This window comes from Pygoscelis adeliae, unplaced genomic scaffold (genome assembly GCF_000699105.1).
Source record: "Pygoscelis adeliae isolate BGI_AS28 unplaced genomic scaffold, ASM69910v1 Scaffold44, whole genome shotgun sequence".
NCBI classification, from domain to species: domain Eukaryota; kingdom Metazoa; phylum Chordata; class Aves; order Sphenisciformes; family Spheniscidae; genus Pygoscelis; species Pygoscelis adeliae.
In genome coordinates, this window is record NW_008824761.1 from 187,815 (window position 1) to 194,931 (window position 7,117).

General features: G+C 43.2%; 1 protein-coding gene across 1 annotated transcript in view; it reads left to right on the forward strand.

The window, feature by feature from the left end:
* The window catches only part of KLF12 (Kruppel-like factor 12), a 253,528-nt gene that overhangs the window by 810 nt on the left and 245,601 nt on the right, over window positions 1-7,117 (forward strand). The window lies entirely within an intron of this gene.

Sequence of the window (7,117 nt, forward strand, 5' to 3'; positions counted from 1 at the left end):
TTATTATTTTTTTTGTCCCCTCCTTTCTTTTCCTGTGTCTGGTACCTGGAACTCGGGGGGGGAAGGGGGCAGTCTGGGGAGCACCTTTCTTTAGGCAAACCTTTTCATTAGGACACTGGCAGCTTTACAAGGTGGCTTGGGCTTCCCCCGCCCCCAGTTTGTGGAATAGTCAATAGCATTTAAAGGGGGCTGCGAAAAATCGTATTTTCTCTTCTATCCCCCACCTGTGAGGGGAAAAAAGAGGCTTTTTGAGGAGGAGATACACCGTGGGGCGTTTGATGAGTGATTGCACGTGTGCTGGAGGGGCTGGGAAGGAGTTTGGGATGTGGGAGATACTGTTTGGTTTCTGCTTCCGATAGTGAGGCAGTATCAGACCTGTAAAGAAGGGGGGATGGGAAATGAGGTATTTTTAATTTTTTTTTTTTTTTTTTTAATCCCTCAGCAATACTTAGTGGTAATATTTCCAGGCCTTCCTGCGCTCTCTTGTAGAAAGACCTTTGCTGGAAAGGCCCCCGAGAGCCCAAGAAGACTGTGTGTAGCAACTTTTAAAAATAAACTTTAAGATTCCAGGACAGGCTAATCGCGGAGTCCGCTGCCAGCTGTTTCTGTCGGGGTGAGCCAGACCTGAACGTGCGGCGGGGCTGAACCAGCTCTTCTTCCCCCAGGAGGTGGTAGAGTGGGGTCAGCGAAGGGCTTGGGCTGCAAAGCCCCATGGTAGCAACCGTCGTCTTCTTCACCCAGACCGAGGTGGTGCGTGATGGTACCCACCATAATTAAACAGAAATACAGACCACGTTTTTGAGGAAAACGGGTGGGTGCTTGGGGAGCTCTCTGCCACGCTGTGGGGTTGCAGAAGGTCTGCCTAATTCGGTGCAGGTTTCAGTGCTAGAAGGGCGTCCAGTTGCTTGGATTTTGGGTAGCTTATAAAATAAAGGGAAGGCGTGTGCCTTTTCTTATCACTGGGTGGATGATGCCCGCTTAGGCTAGCCTTCCCGAAGTCGTAGTGCTGTAGCCTTCGTGCTTCAGGCTGCTGGATCACCTCTGTGAGCCTTGCGGGGCCAGCGGCGCCGCTTTTCAGGATGGCCGACCTCCCTGCTTGTTCCTTCAGTAAGTGTCATTTGCATTGTGTAACAGGTCTCATGAATACAAGGTTGGTCTTGACCAAGTCGTTCGAATCAAGTAAAATATGAGGCTGTGAATGAGGTGTTTGTATATCAATAAAGCTGGGGAAATACTTATTTTTACTGAAGTGTTTTGCTTGTGGCTTTTGAAGTATTATGTCTTGATGTATTTTGTTGGGGGATGATTGCGGTTTGCCTTTCCTTGACGTAACTACAAAATGAAACGAAAAATTAATTTCTTGAAACGGAAATTTCGTTTTTAGAAAAGCTGAAATGGATGCAGCACCAAGACTTTGACCTTCTCAGCTCCTGACTAGTGGTTGTTTACTACAGCTGCAGCTGTGCGTCTCTGAAAGAGGAGGAGCTGCAAACACAAGCATGCTCACTTTCCCCAGCCAAGAGGAAAACATATAATGAGCATGCTGTTTCAAAGTGAGATGTAAAGAAAAGTACTGAGCAGTCAGGTTGTGGCTTTTCCTTTCCTTTTGTGCAAGGTGTGCTGTGCTGTATCTGTAAGACAAATTTTGAGTCTTGGAAGTGCAAGTGTGAAAGCATGAAATGACTATGCTGCCTATGCAGTGAAAAAGAAATTAATTTTTTTAAATTAAATGCATGCTTACGCCAGAAAAGATTAATGCTTTTGCACTGTAGTACTAAGGACACTTTCAACATCGTTCTTCAGTGGAAAAAGCTCCGTGTAACCTTACCCTGTGTTCAACAACTGAACTTTAGACAGTCTTCTTGCTTCAACTGAATGATTTTTTTTTTTTAAGTCGGTACCAAATGCAAAAAAAAAAAAAGAGCAACAAGAGTTATGTTTGAGGATTCAGTGTCAAAATGTTTGTTGTAGTTTATAGCTAGGCGTAGAGCTATGTTGGCAAACTTGACTGGAGTGTTGACTAGACCCCATATACGTATGTGGCACTGTTGCAAAAGTGGGTAAAATCGAACCGATGTGAGGGTAGTTGTGCAGTCTCTTTTGGTTTGTGTATATATATGTATTTAAAAACCCCAACTGCGCTCGTGGTGCTGTGTTTGCATTTGGAAGCTCTTTTCTGTGCAGAAGGTCTGCTTAGACTTGGTGCCCTAAAATCTGTGAACTTTCTTGTACTTCTACAAAGTTTGGTGTGACTGGTAGGTTTGAAGTTTATTCTGAGTCTGTGCTCTCATGTTTGCGCCCAAGCAATAGCTATAATACAGAAATGGTAGAGTATTCTTTAATTAGTTTTATTTACCTTTTGGCGGCAGAGAATTCTTAAAATAAAGCTGAGAGACAGAAGGAAGAGGAAAAATGAACGTGGCTTTGCCAGAAAGTCAGCGTGTCTACGCTGTGCGTAACACTGAGCTTGTGTGGACTTTCCTTTCTTGAGTTCGGTGTAAAATCTCCCGGTATTAATCAGAAAGCATGACCTAGACTTTGGTCTAAACCAAAATCAAATTATAACGTACAAATATTTTTTGCATTTATGTCTACTGCAGAATGATGTGTTTTGATTTGGAGAAGACAACTTTAAATTATGGTGTGCCTTGGTCCTACAACTATTTCTGTCATTTCCTGCATTTTTGGGAAGGGATGGTGGCATGAGCCATCCCAGTGTTTCTCAACTGAAATACATTGTCAGACTTGAGAGTGAATATATGAAGTCATGTGAAATACGTTCAGGGACTGTATGCTTCGTACTGACTACGTTTCTTCATGCGTTCCACATCTGTGCACATCAGCTCCTGTGTCAGAGGAGCCCCTTCAGCTGCAGGTACAAGGGTAGGACTTGTCTAGGTGTTGACTTGCTGATTATTCCTTTTTTTAAAAATAAAAAAAAATGAAAGTTCAGTAAAATCGCAAGGATGCAAAAGCTAAGGTGTATCAGAACTAAAATTGTGTGTGTTAGGGTCAAGGGAGATCCCATGATTAAAGACTATTAACAGTGTATGCTCAGTGATACTAAATAAAGTTTGCCAAGACGGTTGCACACTGGCATTTCGTACCCTCTGAACGCAATCCTAGCAATGTCTGTATTTTTTTTTTGATCTCCTTGTTTGTTTATTTGTTCATAGATTGTTTTTAATTATTTTTTTAATAAACAAATGCCCTCATGTGCAATGGTATTTATCCTTTTGTGGGTCGCTGGTAGTGCTGGCGTTGGCAGGCTTTGGAGTTGCAGCGCAGACCAGCAGCACTTGAGTTAAGGAATGTCTGGTTAGCAGTAGCAAGCTTTTGTCCTCTCTGTGAACCAGCCTCCAGGATGGGAATGAAGCACGCTCTTTGCTAATGGCTGGCATGGTATTTGCTACATAGCAGAGTAATGATGGAACTCAAAAATCCCGAGCTTTGTTCCCGTCTGTGGGGCAAGTGTGTTCTCGTCATTTAAATGTAGAACAATCAAATGCATGACCTTGGACATCAGCGCCGCAAAGGGGATAATTAATCAGATGATGTATCGTGTCGGGAGACCTGAGTTCTGGTCTCGGTTTTGTCAGATGTCACCTAGGACAAGCACTTCGTTACCCTCTCTGTAAAGTGGTAAGCAGTGACCCTAATTCCCAATTAGTGTGGGACGTTGTCCGGTGGTCAGAGCTGCGAAGAGCATGAGGTTATGCATGCTAACGCTGATCCTCCCGCTGACTACCTAAATAGTTTCTTTTTCTCCGCTTTGGCCAAGAAGGTCTTTGCCGCCGGTGGTGTTGCATCTCTTCTCTGGAGCCTTATAGGTCCCTGACGGCAATGCGGGAAGCACAGCGATGCTGGCTGGCCGGGTTGGTGCAGGTGATGTGCAGAGAGCTCGGGCTGGCTGGAAATAAGTTCAGGTCTGTTAGCGGAGTTGGAGGTGCTACCAGCGAGCTCTGGAAGCCTTCCTGAGCACGGGCGAACTGTAATTCTTGGATATTTTGTTCAAGTCTCGACAGACTGGCACTGACGTGGGTAAAGGCAACTATCTAACCCCAGCGGTTTCTGTCTTTTTCTGTGGGTCCCTGAAGGAGAATCTTTCCAAACACACAGTATTCTGAATTATTTTTTACCTTTTTTTTCCACTACCAAAATTGTCAGAAGTGACTGGTGTGTTCTCAAAAACTTTCAAATCAAACGTGGCAGAAGCAGTCACTGAGAATTTCAGCTGAAATGATTGAAGTTTGTTAAATGGAATAACGCAATATTAGAGATTTGTAACATGAATTTCAAAGAATAACTGTGACTACTGTCATTTACCATCGATGTTACTCCTTTTTTTTTTTCCATGGGACCAGCATTTCAGATGGTCTGCTAAAAATTGAGGACACCTTTTGTAGTAGATGTGATAACATGTTGTCATCCGAGGTAGCCACTGAGATATTTAGGTTTAATGGTATCAGTCGTCAGGAGAAAAAGAAAGATAATGGCTGTGAGTATTTTGTAGTAACATTTGGCATGAATCTGAGCAGGACTTGACTTAAAATCAGAATAATATAGAAATATTTTTTTTGCATCTGTCTTTATTTTGGGTGCACAATGCTGGCATAAGAGTTTTGAGTTAGTCTTCAAGTATGGGTTGGCAGTGCTCTAGAAGAGCATGTAAAGAGCTGTGATTGATGACACTTTAAAATCTTTTTAAGTGTTGGACAGTAGTTGGAGCTCTTCCAGTTCCTTTTTCAGAGAATCTTTCAGTTGCAAGAAAATTTGGGTTAAGTGGGAAATGAAAAGATTTCTCTTAAAGAATAAAACCAAAAAAACCTCATAAAACCAAAGGTGGGGAAAAACATTCCTTTCCAGTTTCTATAAATAGGCAACACTTATAAGGCAACTTAATTTTTCGCTAGTTCCATCTCACCAAGGAAATCTTTTGTATAGACAGTGCTCTACAGAATTCTGAAAGGAAAAAATGAGCAAGGTGGATTATTTTTCGCCTTTTGAAAGGGAGAGCATGCAAACTCAGTCTAGTTAGCAGGCAGATTTGGAGGCTGCTATTTTGGAAAGCATTGCCATTTTCGCTTTTACTTTCCAGATCTATATTCAGCTAAATCAACATTTTGGTAAAATGTCTTTGACATTTGTCTAAAGAGTATATATCAATAATTCTGGACCTTCTGTTTTGAAGATACAGTATCATGAGATTTAGTACACTTTTTCTTCTTTGCATCCCAGCCAGTATCCAAGATGGATTTATTTTGTGCTTGCCGGAGATGTGCTCTCCTTTCGGTTTCATGTGTTGCTGGATTTAAGAAGGCAATCTTTCTTTTTCATTGCAATGCTAAAGAAGCATGTGGACTAGGCAGGGATGGGAGGCTTGAGTCCACGCATAACAATCACAGACACTTGCCTCAGTCAGTTCTGGCGGATATCTTGAATAAAATACAGTCCTTTCCCAAAAAGAGGAGCCTAGCCCATCCTCGCCTCAGAGGTGTGTACTAAAATCACGACGCCGGGATCATTCTCGTCGCGAAAAGACCATCAGAAAACCTCTCCTTTGGCTGACAGTGGAGGAAGTCTCAGATGTTTAGGTCGCACATAGATGCGGGCACTGTACTTCTTTAAAGATAGGTGGTGGGAGGCTTGGCTTAAATCCTTGGAGGGTCATTCCTGGCCCTGCAGGATGTGACTGCGGTGAAGAAGGAATAGCAGTTTTTGTGGGCTCTTCTCTTGGCTTTTGTTATTTGATGTTAACTTACCCTGTGCACTGTGAGAGCAGGCACCCCTAGCCAGGCTGTGGCTTCCTTCAGCCAGGGACAGCACCGGGAGCTTAGCAGTTTGGTACCCCAGTCCTCTTGTGGGCGTAGCCTGAAGTCCATCAGCAGAAGTGAAAAATACTTGGACTTCCATATCCCTCACAAATATTATTGAAGTTCTACATACGTGTGGCTTTCATTGATGTGTCTTTTCTCTCTCCTCAAAAAAAAAAAAGAAAAGGGGGGGGGAGGGGGGAGAAGAAAAAGGAAAAAAAAAAAAAGAGGAATTAAACCTAAAAGGAGAAAGTTTCTCGTGATGAATTTTGACTGCAGTCGATGAGTCGATGTATCGCGTTCCCATCCATCAGTTCCCGTCACCGTGTGCTTAGCTATGGCGCTGCCTTCTGCTTCCTGCCAACAGCGCTACCCTGCCTGTCTTCAGGTGAGGAGTGCTGTTTTCTGACACCCCTTCTGCTGATGGCCTGGGTGAACAGTGTCTTGTCATTAAAAGGCTGCTTTGATTTTTATTCCCAGCCACATTTTCTGGATCTTGGATTATTTTAAAGCCACCTTAATTTTATGAAAGGTGTAGGAACTTTAACTACTCTTCCCCCCCACTTCTTCTTAAAAACTTTTCTACTTGTACTTGTTGTGCTTTCCACCCATCTGACCGAAGAAGCCAGTGGCCCTTAATGATAGCATATATATATATATATATATGCTTGAAATTGCTACTTGCTGCGTGTAAGGGATATTTTCTCAGTTGTTTAGCACCTCACTGGCAAGCCCCCTGAGCAGGGCTGCCTTCCCGAGAGCGTAGCTTTCCATGGCGGCTTCTGCCTGGCCGGCAAGCGGGGCAGGTGGGGCGAGGATGCTCCCCTGCGTTTGGCCGTGGGTGCTGGAGCGTCTTTCAGCAGACCCAGAGCAAGCCAGGGTTGGTCCCGCCTCCAGGCCGACTCCTTGGATATTACTGTGATATCATAAATAGAAACGTGAGGGTAGCACGAAAAGTCTTATTTTCATATCGGTTAAATACTAGAAGTATGAAAATAGTCAGTGGAAATATTCTCCTTGTGTTATACAATGTTAAAACTAATTCAGCAAACCGGAAAATTTTTGTCTATATTAAAGAATCTGTAAAAGTAATTTTTATAGGAGGGAGTGGAAATGAGACACATGCTACGGCAATCATTTGATATGATCTTGTCCTGGTTTCAGCTGGGATAGAGTTAATTTTCTTCCTAGTAGCTGGTACAGTGCTGTGTTTTGGATTTAGGAGGAGAATAATGTTGATAACACACCGATGTTTCAGTTGTTGCTAAGCAGTGCTTACACTAGTCAAGGACCTTTCCAGCTTC